Source organism: Protopterus annectens, chromosome 5.part1, assembly GCF_019279795.1.
Source record: "Protopterus annectens isolate FY-2018-M chromosome 5.part1, PAN1.0, whole genome shotgun sequence".
NCBI lineage: Eukaryota > Metazoa > Chordata > Ceratodontiformes > Protopteridae > Protopterus > Protopterus annectens.
Window position 1 is genome coordinate 206,718,749 of NC_056736.1, and position 13,670 is coordinate 206,732,418.

Here is a 13,670-nt window from a genome sequence, read left to right on the forward strand (position 1 = left end):
GTTAGGATTGATACGTTGACCACTTTGATTTCACTGGTGTTGGAAAACAACTTTTTTCATTTTAATAAGGAAATTTACCATCAAGTCAGAGGAGTGGCCATGGGGACTAAGATGGCTCCAGCATTTGCAAATTTAGTTCTCACAGAGTGGGAAACTGACACTTTAATTCATTTGCCTGGCTTTTTTCTCATGAAATGTTATAAGAGATTTATAGACTATATTTTTTTTCTTATGGGAAGGTAGTATTGCACACCTGAAATTGTTTGTTGACAGTCTATCTGAAAGCATTGGCTTCCTTAAATTTGTAATTGGCAGCTATGGAGATTCTGTTGACTTTCTGGACATTAATATTTCTATTGATAGAATCAACAACTGTTTTGTGTCATCCATTCATAGAAAAAGTACCTTCAGGAACAACTATTTAGACTTTCATAGTGCTCACCCATTGTTCATGAAGAAAAATGTAGTACGGAGTCAGTTCATCAAAGTGTCGAGATTGTCCCGTGATAACTCAATGTTTAACAAGGAATGTGATTTTTTTATCCATGCTATTCACACAGAAAACTACCCAATAGGTTTGATTAATTCTATTAGAAAACAAGTCACAGATGACAGACCCATTAAATTCCAGCCTATTGTCTCTCATGGTTTTACTCCTCCACAAAATGTACACCAGCAGGTGGATTTATCAAATCGTACCCTTAGTTATTCTTTACCCATATGCAGAGATTTAGACAACATTAGACTGGTTTTACTCAATAACTGGAAAATTTTACGATGTGATCCTAACATCGGAACAAAACTGGGTGTAGGACCTACATTTTCTTATAAAAGAACTAAAACACTGAAATCTTACTTTGAAACCAATGACAACCAATTTTTGGTGACACCTATGACCGAAGTTAATAAACCTAAAGGAATGCACGTTTGTGGTAAATGTGTCTGTTGCAAATACATTTTTGTTGGAGATTCCTACACTTTTCCACATTGTAATGTCACAATAACATTTAGGAAAATGTATGACTGCAATTCCAGCATGGTTGTGTATTGTGCGATCTGTTCTACTTGCTCTTATTTTAACATTGGCAAAAAGCTGTCAGTAAATTAAGTGACAGAATTAAAGAACACTGTGGAGCCATTAGGAATAATGACTGTCAATGCCCTCAGTAAACATAGTGGAGTGTGTAATGCTTTTGACTCTTTTAAATTCCTAGTGTTAGAACAAACTGATTCTTTTTTTGGTGATGCTGATTGTAAATTACAATTACAGGAATTGAAATGGCAGTTAAGGTTGAAAGCAGAGTTCAGTCCAGGTTTAAATGAATCTCTCAACTTAAGATGTGCACTTAAATGGTTTCAATAAGGTTGAATACTTTTTCTTTTAAATGTGTACTATAGCTGTCATTACATTTCATACATTGGATTCCAGTATTTCAGTCTGAGATGGCCATTATTATAGGCATTAATCCTACTGTTTTAAGCTAATTAATTATTTAGCATTAGGTTTGTGTTCAATATTACTGTAAAGCATATTCATTACTGTACAGGTTATTGTGTCTTACCACTGGTTCATATGTATACTTGTTAATATTCATTAGCATTGTTTGTGTTTTATATTTCTACACCCTTGACATTTGATCCATTCTGATGAAGTTCTGATACTGAATAAAAGAACGAAAGCTAAAGGAATCACAGAGGGTTGCATTTTTTATTAAGAAGTCTTTTTTTGTTTTTTTGTTTTTTGTTTTTCATTAGATGAAGTTATTCATGCATTTATTGAACTATCTTTTTCTGATAGACTGAATAAGAGATTTAAGCTATCATTACTTATAAATATGGATGAAATCTAATTAACTGAGTATACATTACCCTAAGCAGATGATACTGTGACAAAGAATGCTGACCTTTAGCATAAGAAATAAATAGCAGAGTGACTTTTAAGTGTGAATAAACTCAAAAACCACCAATGTAACACCAAAACAAAAAAAAGGAATAGAGTGGAGTAAAATTTTACTGTTGCATCTTGCAGTTTGGCTTACGCCTTCAAGGAATAACATTGCATGGCTTCCTTTTATGTAATATCTTAATTACATTCAATTAGGGACTGTTCCCATTGACAAAATATACTGAAATAAAGTGACAGTACATCCCCTTAACCTAAATTCACTAATAAATATTTTAAACAAAAATATTATAAAAAATATTATAAAAAATTTTCATTACATGACCCTCACATAACATTTAAATTAATATCCTGATTTAACCTCCTAGGATACAGAGTACCAAGAATGGGGTTTAGCCAACACACTGAAAAAGAAACTGGAATCTGAATTTCCATGAAACCTACAGAAATTATCTTCTACTGGGCTCTCAAACCTCCCATTTTTGATGTCCCCCAGATGTTCCATGATGTGTCTTTTTACTACTCTTTTGGTTTGCCCTATGTACCATCTGATAGGTACACAGCCACATCCAATAATGTAGACCACAGCACAAGAATCGCACTTGAATTCATATTGGGCCTTAAAAATCCTTTCATTGATGGTAACCCCATTCAGGTTCCTATTCCTTTTGCATATTTTACACCTATCACATGGAAAACTCCCTTTCCTAGCACTAACCATGCCTACTTTTCCCATATTAAAAAGTTCATTCAAGTTCATGAACGTGTTGTATGAAAAGCTGACCCTTTCGGGAAACAATCCATTTAAACTTTCATCATTGCTAATGATAGGCCAGAATCTGTCCTCAAGCTTCCTAAGTATATCAGAGAATGGTGAATATCTATTTACAAAAAACATTTTTTCTTCATTATCCCTAATCCACCTATTGTTATTTAAATAATCTCTCCCCATGTGATTCTGTACCCTCAAAGTGTTGTCGGCTTCCCCCAAAAGACTTTTAACTTTGCTTTCAGCTGAATTCAAAATGTTTTCACAATATCCCCTACTTATTAACTTAGATCTAAGTTTGAAGAACTCATCCCCAAGTTTGGATTTGTTTGATGTGTTATTAGCTATACACAGATATTCTCCATATGGCAAAGATGCCAAAAGGTGAGAGACATGTGTGCTTCTTGCCGTTAAAAAATTGTTAACCGCTATCTCTTTAATGAATGGCCTGTATTGTACCCTATTGTCCTCTCCAACAAAAAATTCTAGATCCAAATATTGCATAACTTCTCTATGTGTGTGAAAGGTGAACTGATTATTATGTAAATCTGTCAAGAACTCATGAAATTCCCCCATATCTCCTTTGCATATGAAAATTAAATTGTCTATAAATCTTTTAAAGACGATTACTCTTCGACCAAAGAATTCTGTGTTATAAATGTAGGAATTTTCAAAATGATTCATGAAAATAATGGCATAAGCAGGGGCATAAGATGCCGCCATAGCCGTTCTTTCTTTTTGAAAGTAATACTTACTCTCAAACTTAAAACAGTTCTGCTTTAATGAAAATTCCAAAAGATGAAGCACATAATCTGTATGTGGACCTTCACCTAACATATTTCTCACTGCTTCTGTCCCCCATATATTCCTAATGCTGGTGTACAAAGACTTAACATCCACACTAGCCCAATGGTATTCATTACTCCACTCCATGCCACCGATCAGGTCAGAGAGATCCTTTCCATTCTTAGTGTGTGACATAAACCTGGTCAAACAACCCTTAAATTGGGAATGAAGGAAAATGTCTGATACAGTTTGTCTACCTGGAGGATTGCTTAAACTTTTGTGAATTTTGGGTATGACCACAAATTTTGCGTTCTTTGGATTCCTAATATGTAATTTCCTGACATCTGAAGCAGAAAGAAAACCAATCCTTTCTCCCCTTTCAAGTAACTGTAACAGTTGTGAATTTAATTCACTTACAGGATTATGGGTAAATTCTTCATAAACACAAACATCCCTGAGTAAACCTTCAGCCATTTTATTGTAATGGTCTCTGAGAGAATTACCCAATTACCCCCCTTGTCCACTTGGGTGAACACATAGTTCTTATTGATTTTTCTTAAATGCTGTAATACTTCCCATTCACTTCTATTCAAATTATATTTTTAATTTGTCCTTTTGATTTTGTTTTATTCCACCTCAAGCTGTTTGCATAAAACATTTTCAAACATGCATACATTTGCAAAAGTTTTGGGATGTGAGAGGGTGTTTGTATGAGGTACATAAGGTAATTTTAACTTGCCATACCCAGTTATAAAGCATGCTTCAAGATCACTTTCCTCATCTGTTACATCAACAAATTCACCAGTGTCATAGAACTCACTATCATAAATTGACAAGTTTAACAAAGAATCATCATCATCATCATCAATTACATTGTTACAAAAACTCACATTGTTTTCTTGAGTAATTTAGTTCCTGTTACAATTTTTAAAAAACACCTTTAAATGTAGCTTACGACAGAAACAAATGACCTCTAACATTAAGTCTGCCAAACTCAGAAAATAAGTAGAGATAAACTTAACCCCCTATCAAGTAATAACTCAATGTCCTTATTCAAAGATAAGTCTGATAAAGTAACTATTTTTAAGTCCACAGAGTCTTTTTCAATATTTTGAGCAGTTTCATACCTTTTCTGGACAAATACATTAAGTCCTGTGCTGTAATTATATGCCATTTCCCCTGAAACTCCACCATTAAAAGTTAGTTCCTCTTTTTCCTGTTCCTGCTGCCTGTATTGGTGTTTTGTATAAAATATTTATTAGTGAATTTAGGTTATGGGGATGCACTGTCACTTTAATTCATTATATTTTGTCAATGGGCACAGTCGCTAATTGAATGTAATTCAGATATTACATAAAAGGAAGCCATGTGGTGAAAATGTTATTCCTTGAAGGCATAAGCCGAGGTACCATATGCACCAGTAAAATCTCAGTTTTACTCCACTGTGTTCCTTGTTTGTTTTGGTGACTTTTAAATGTGGAAAATTCCTCTTTTCTGAATGTCTTTGCTATAATGCACTTAGAATATAGAAGTTTGGGAAAGTTGCAGTGGTTTTGCTCTCATTGGACAAGGGTAGAGAGCTTATTAAAATTATGAAAAGAAACAAGTTGGAAAGCTCAGTCTTTTGTCATTTATACACAGAAGATGTAGTTTAACATCATAAATAACTAGATATATCTATATGTAAGTGTTATGGGATAGTCAGTTTTATATATATATATATATATATATATATATATATATATATATATATATATATTGTTTTTTTTGAAAAACTAAATATTACATTTTAAACATTAAGTTTTATAAATTTAAAAATAACAAGTCTAAATATAAAAATATATTGTAAGAATTAATTTATACTCTTTCAATCATTAGCTGAGAGATTTCTATCTTTTAGTATTAAAGCTCTGTAGGCATCTTTCTCATCTGCTTTAAGTATTGTGCTCATCTTATTTTGATTGCATGTTTAGAGAGAAGGATAGTTTGACTAGTTTTTCCTAGTTGCGTTAGTATTCAATGGATCTAGGATGACCTTCTAAATATATTAATATGTTAGAGTTTTATTTGTTGATAATGTACTTTACTTTTTTATCTTTATGCATGTTAGACACAAAACTTCAGATACAAAATATTCTTACTTTAGTTGTTTAATAAGCTTGTCAAATCTAATGTAACAGTTTGATGCAAACTTTTTAATTTAGCTATCTCATGTAATTTATTAAACTCATTTTTAACTCATATTAAAAATATTGGGTCTATATTTTTTGTCATTAAATAAAAATGGTTTAAATAACCGTTTGAAAGGGGCTCTGATAACCTTTTTGAAATGTAGTAATAAGCAGGTTCATTTTTTTAAAGAAACACACATTTATCATCTGAAGAAATTAATAAATTAAAGTTGTGTAATCATGATATTTTAATTTATTTTTCCTCCATTCATAAAAAATGAGTTGCTATTTTCTGGAAACATAACACCATAATGCCAACATTTTGTTAGAAGATAGTAATAAAGATGGTATGTTTACTATGGTAAAAATTAAATAACAAAAAAAGTTTACACTCTTGATAATATATATTTGATATCAGCTTTGTGATCTAAAAAACAAAAACAAAACAAAAATAACCTATAAACAAAACACATGCAAGGCACTCTAGTTTTTGGAGGCAATTTTAATTATATTTTTAATAAACATGATTTTAGTGCAAACAATGCTCCAATAATTGCAGCATCAGTAAAAGCACTTACGAGTATTATAAATAACCTTAAATTTAAAAGATTTCTATAACTTTAAAAGAAACATTCCCTACTATAGGTCCACTAATTACATGTTTTTGGCATTAACTTAAATATTGAAAAATCTTCATTTAAAATGATTTATTGTCAAATACTAGTAATTCTAAGATATGACATTGCCCATTATTTGTTTATAATACTATACAATTTACTCTTACAATATTTAATAGATTCCAAGTTATATGGTCACATTAAGGGAATTTCAGGCCTGGTTTAACAAGGAATTAGAATTTTATTTGTTAAGAAATGACAATGATGAAACCAATAAAATTATTTTATGGCATAGTTTTAAGTCTTGTATTTATGGAAAAATCTTAGGTTAGTGTAAAAATAAAATGAAAGAATGGAATATAATTAGAAAGACAATTTAAATTGCAATCTGCAAAAAAAATCCAAAACTGTGATAAAACAGACAACTAGTTAAAAAAATTAGAACAGCATTACCAACAAATTTTAAATCATAAAACTGCAATTGCTTTAGAAAAAGTAGAACTCAATTCCTTTGCAATGAATGCTAAAAGACTGCATAATCTCTTTACAAGATGAAAATAATTACAAGATTAAATCAAATACAGGGTTTTAGATCATCTGAAAATAAAAGTTTAACAAAGATTGTAGATACTTTTACACAAATTCAGAATATACTATAATAAACTAAATTCTAATGGGCTGGATTCAATAAAGTCTACATGGTCTGCTAAAACCAGTGTGACATGTACACACTAGTGCCATTTTGTATTCAGTAAACATCTCTACACTCCATGTAGAGCTGTGTAAACATGGTAATTATCTTGGGATGCTAACTACTGTACAAGCAACTGAATTTTATGCTAATCAACCTATCCAAGCTGGAATAGCAATCGTGTAGCCTTAGTGCAGGTTTTGCCTCCAAATTCCAACACCTTTTGGAATATAATCAGAGAAACTAGTCTACATGGAATGAATGTTAGGGGCTGCTTTTGCTCTTATGCATTTGTATGTGCAACATGCTCAAGTCTATGCTGCTCCTGCCAATAGACCATGGACAAGAAGGAGAAGTGTGTTTAAACCCCATTTAACATTTCATGGTCTGCTTGAGGTAGAAATTGTAGAGGACTACAGGGTAGATAGAGGCACATTACAGGAAGTTTGCAACCATTGTTGTCCTCAACTGAGTGCAAGGGCAAATTAAAGGGAACCAATACCAGTTGAGACTATGGTATATGCAGCACTTAGAATGTTAGCTACAGGACCTTTTGTATACCAACAGGGGCCATGCTGGGAGTGTCAAAGGTATCAGAATCCAGGATCCTACATAAATTCCTGAATGGTATGCTACAACATGCGAGTGAGTGCATGCATTTTCCCTGTACACTTGAGGACAGAGCCACAACTATGTAGGAGTTCTACCCTGTAGCACACTATCCTGAAGTCTTGGGTGCAACAGACTGCATGCACATAGACATCAAAGCACCACTCAGGGAACATGGAAGGCTGTACATAAACATAACAATCTTCCACTCCATTAACTATCTGTTTGTATGTAATGCATGTGCTGGCAAAACAGACAGTTACCACAACTCACATATCTGGCATGACTCTCAATTGTATTAGATGTTTTCTGGGGGATATCCTTCAGGTCCATTTACTGAGGGTTGCAGGTTATGCACTCGAACTATGGCTGATGATGCCCATCAGAAATGCACACACACACCAGCTGAAGAATGCAATAATGAGGTACACACATTTGAGTTGCTGAAGTCATGGTTCTGGTACCTAGATACATCTGGGGGAGCCCTGCAGTACAATCCCCATACTTGTGCTGAAACTTTCCCTGTCTGTGCCATCCTTCACAATATTACTCTGAGAAAAGAGCTTCAGTAGGTACACCACAGAGAAGGGCCACACATCCCATCACCACTAGCAAGGTCACCACAACCACACATAAGTGAGGAGTCAGAGGGGGAACCACCAGCCATTTTGAGTGTAGGCAGATGTAGGCAAGGACAATATGCCCCTGCACTGGCTAAGAGGCAATGAATAGCACACATACTCACCACCATACTACTCATATACATACAGTAGCAGTAATGCCAGGCAATGTTCACAACCTTTACTTACTCATGTAATGGTTGTGTACTAATAGGTTCACACAGACACAGACTCAAATTAAAACTCTTGCAACCGCTGGACTTCCAAGGTAAGTATAGAACCTGGAACAGGAAAATAAATGGCTAAGAACACAAATGCATGGCAGATCCTTGCATACTGTTACTTGCTAATATAAACATAAGGTGGGTGATTATTACAGTAATGACATTAATATGTGACAGCAGTGACGTATGTCAATACTTGTGCTCTTTGCCAACTAAAAGGCATTTTCACAAAATGTCCAGAGTTTGGCCTCATAGGTTTGTACTGACAAATTATTAAATATTTAAATTAGAAAATAATGGCAAAATTCTCAGTTTCAGACTTAATGTCTCTCAGAAAAAATTTATGGTAATGCAAACCCTGTGATTCTATCAACTTTCTTAGCTGGTAAGACCAAAATATTTCAACACTTTCCCTATATTTTGGCCCTTGTTCCACTTTTATTTATGGCTTTGTCCACATTTGCTGGTCTTAGAGGCTGACAGGTGTGCAGACATTACAGAAACCTGTAAGAAAGCAGTATAATTCACAAAAGAGCATCAAAAGCACAGATAAACTAAGCACTCAGTCAGCTATGTACCCTGGTCATCAGACAAAAGACTAATGTATCCCTGAATCCAAAAGATAGAAAATCAAGGGATGTGGCACAGTTATCATTTGCACAAGGTGTTGTTTGGGGGGGGGGGGGTGACCAAGACTGACACTAAAGATAGTGAGTACAAGTGAATAAGAAAGACAGATAGGCAGATATTTGGATAAAGTATCAAATGGCCACTGAGACAGAATGATCTGTAAGTGTCATGCATTACCCGTGTAACTGTTATGTGTGCGTTACTATATGGGCAGTCAAGTTGAAATGTGCGGGTGATTATCTGCAAGAACACAGTCAAGCTCTGTGCTAGATCTATGTCCTGGCATATCAGGCAGGTGTGAGCCATGCATGGTACAGATAACAGGTCATTGTTGTCACGATTGACCAGAAGAACTGACTCTGCCAGGAGTTGCACCAGCATGTCCATGGCCTTGGTCAGATGTGTTGCTGATCCCTGAATATGATTGATGTCTGTTGGATGAGCTCTTCTCACAAGTATGCCAAGGACCACAACCCTATGGCCTACCATGTCTGTGTGTGGACACCTCAATCACTAATGGAGCAGTGGAAGTAGTGCCACTATGGGAGCATGATCAGTCATGGTCACATTGGCTAACATCAGAAGATGATGCTGACCTACCTCCATATGGATGCTGTCTCCCTCCCAGCAGATGTTCCATCACAGACACTACCCAGGCATGGTCACATTGGCTAACATCAGATGATAATGCTGACCTACTTCCACGAGGATGCTGTCCCTCTCCCAGCAGACGTTCCATCACAGACACTGCCTATTCCATTCTGCCATTCATCAGATCCATTGAATCAGCAGCACAGTGGAGGCTGTCACACATATCAGCCTGTGCCATATCTATAATCTGAGCATTTTCTTGGAGTCCCTATTGGAATGTGCATGCACCTCCATGACAGCCCTAAACATATGTCGAGTGGCATATAAAGACACACCAGGATTAGGTGGAAGTTGGACACCAGGCGTCCTCTAAGCACCTCTATCAACTCTCCTCATTGGCATCTCACCCACACTTTGGCTATGGCCAGAGTCAAATAGCACTGAAGCCACAGTAACCACTCTACCCTGATCAAGTGTGTCACCTTCTACCTGTCCATATCTGAGGACTCACTGGAATAGGTATGTGTAGCCCTTGTGGCTGTGCCTGATGGAAATACAGAGGATGGCTGAATGCCAAACTAAGTGTCAGATTCAACCAGTGAACTCCCCAACTGTGCCTCTGTTTGCCACCATCATCATCAGAGTCTGCTGATACTCTGACATCAGGTGGTAAGAGTCCTACTTTTCCACTATCAGGATCACCTGTGATAATAAGCAAGAAACACAGGGAAGAAACTAATGCCTACACTCAAATTTAGTATATGATGAAAAACTAACACTGGTGCCACTATCACAGATGGTGCAGCAATTCGCACACACTCATGACACTCACCTCACAAATATGGATAAGTGATATATATGTCTGTCAAATGATCATCAATACTCAAATAAAAATGCATGGCTTACCATGTGCAAATGATTCCACATTTGATAGGGAGGATGGACTTGGAAGAAGTTAAGCAAAAGGTAAGGAGACAATCTTCACAACTTCAATAACAGAGGGTGGCCAAATGTTGGCCTTTATATGTATATTAACAATACTTTTAACTGAAACTTGGCTGACACATCCACCCAAAGCTCATGTATAATGAACAAAAACATGCTGTTAACTGCATCAGTATATCAATTAGTTCAACCCCACATTAAAGCAGCAATGAACTTATTACTTACTATATTTTACTGTACAGTAAAATGTTACACATTGACATATGAGACCTTACCTGTAAGCTCATCCAGGAACATTCTTTCCTTCCAGAAATATCAGCACCAACTTTAATCACATGTTGTTCTACACTTTCTGCTGAGCTCCCTAGATATCTGACAGTGGACAGGAACTCTTCATTTGATGTCAGTTGCGGCTCTGTAACAGGCCCCTAATAGCCAGTTATCTACAGACAACTGCAGCTGCTCTTCTCAGGGCTGATGAAATCATATCAGTGCCACTGTGATGTACCTGAACATAATTTCTGCTGCATCTCCCCATGGCATTGATGCCATTCACTGTCTGGTTCTAAGTCTGCATTCTGTGAGACATATCCCCATATACTCTTTCAAGCAGAAAGGCATCATGACACCTAAAGGCTGGGACAATTACACCATTTTCATGGATTTGGATGCATGGGTGTCATAATCCTAGGTGAATAAAAGAAAAAAAGGATATAACACATAAATATCACATAAATAAAAATTATACTTTTAATATTATCCACTAGAGAAACACAATCCAGGTATTCATAGGTTCATAGGTTGGTACTAGGCTATCTGCCCTAGGGCCTATACAACCCTAGCCAAACAATTCCCCGGATATTTCTTCCCACAAAATTTACTTCCCTGGACCCCTGTCTAGCAGGGCAACTGATGTGATCCACAGGGTGAATTTTCTATCTCCCATCCAATTGTCAAGGTTCCTCTTGAAGAGGACCAAGGAGACGCTCTGCTTCACATGTATGGGCAGTCTATTCCAGAGTATCGGGAGTCTCTGGGTCAGGAAACTATCCCACCAGCATGTTTCGTTCATTGTGATGACAAGAGTTAGATCTCTGGCGTGTGTGGCTCTGAGGGATTGGGATTTCTTTAAGTGGAGCATGTCCAGCAGCTTAAGGTTTGACATGGCTTTGTATGTTAAGCAGAGATCACCTCTTAGTAGATGATATGCCACCGAGTATAGCTGGAGTTTTTATTTTATGGTCAGCATAGAGCATCTGCTTTAGGCCTGTGTTTCTTTTAGTGAGGTATTTCTGTGGCCTTTCCATCTGTTGCAGATATCTTGTGAGGTACATACCAAATGGGGCATTGTGCTCTATAATGGGTCTAAAGAGGGATGAGTACAGTGGGACAATGACCTCCTTTTTTCTGGATGAAAAGCTCTTAGTGATGAGGTGTGCCACATAGAAGGATTTCCTGACTGTTGTGGTGATGTGGTTATCGAAGTCGAGACCACTGTCCACCTGTGTCCCGAAGTCTCTCATCACACTTTCGGTGTTTAGTGTACTGCCACTTATGTAATAATTCATGGGTACATGGTTTTTCCCAAAGGGGATAACTATACATTTCTTGGCATTAAGCTTGAGCCCATGGCTCTGGCACCAAGCACCTGTTTCTGTAAGGCCCTTTTGTAGAATATCCACATCATTTGGGGATTCAATAATGGCTCCCAGTTTGCAGTCATCTGCGAACTTTGTTAAGCCAGAGTTCCTTAGTGTTGGCCTGTACTTCAGAGAAGTAGATGCCAAACAAGAGTGGCCCCAGGACTGAACCCTGAGGTACTCTACTTGTCACTTATCTGGAGCTGGATTTGGAGTTGGCTACTTTTACAGTCTGGGTTCTGTCAGTAAACCAGTTGGCAACCCATCGAGTGAAGTAGGGATTTATGACCAGCTTAGTAAGTTTATCTATGATTCCTGAGTGGGGGGATGGTGTCGAAGGCCTTGGTGAGGTCCAGATAGGTTGTGTGGACCACCTTACCCTCTTCCACAGCTCTGGAGACTGATTCAAAGAAATCAGTCAGGTTCAGGAGACAAGATCGGCCCTTCACCAAGCCATACTGGGTGGGGTCCAATGTTTGAAGGTTGCCAATGTCTTTGTTTATAAGTTCCATGATAATGCGTTCCATGGCCTTGCAGATCAGGGTCATCAGACTGATGGGGCAGTAGTTCCTGGGATCCAAGATGGATCCCCCCTTGTGGAGTGGAATAACTGTAGCTGTGCACCACTCAGTGGGCACGAAGCCTGAGGTGAAGCTATGATTAAACATGACACTTAGGTGAGGGCCAGTTCATTTTGTAGTTCATGTAGTACACAGCCAGGGATGTGATCTGGTCCCATGGATGCTGCATTCTTAGCTTTGGAGAGTGTGGTTTCTACCTGTGTGGCCATGAATTTGGCAATCTTTTGGTATTGAAATGGGCCCTTTAGGGGTTGAGGGGGGATGAAGTTGGCACTAAATCAATCTGCCAGAATATTACCAATATCCTTTGGATCAGTATATTTAACACCATTCTGTTGTAGCTCAGAGCAGATCTGAGCAATGCCATTTAGATTCTTGCCATAACTATAGAATGCCTTGTGGTTGTCTTTGGAATCTTTGGCAATTTTATTTTCGTAACTAGCTTTGGAGGATTTTATGAGGGATCTCAACTTCTTACTGAGGCTGGTAAGGGAGTTTTTTGCATTCTGGGATTTTCTTCTTTTCTGCAACAGTTTCTTCCTTCTGTTGTATAGTTTGTTTATGGCAGGGAACCAGCAGATTGGCTTCCTTTTTTTGGAGGAGAGCGTCTTGGTTCTATTTAAGATGGCATGATTTATACATGAGTGGATGTGCTCGTACAATGCCTTTGTGTAGGATTTAGCAGTCAAACTTTTAGCTCCCATCTGCATGGGTGCCATGAAGTTTGTCACTTTTGACTTAAGTAGCATGAAGTTGGCTTTGTAGAAGTTTTTTTACGGAGGTTTCCTTACTGGGGGGGTGGGGGTGGGATGTGGATGTCAAAGGTGATTTGCTTATGGTCAGACCTGACCAATAAGGGGGAGACCACTGTTGTGGAGCATCTATCGCCCGTG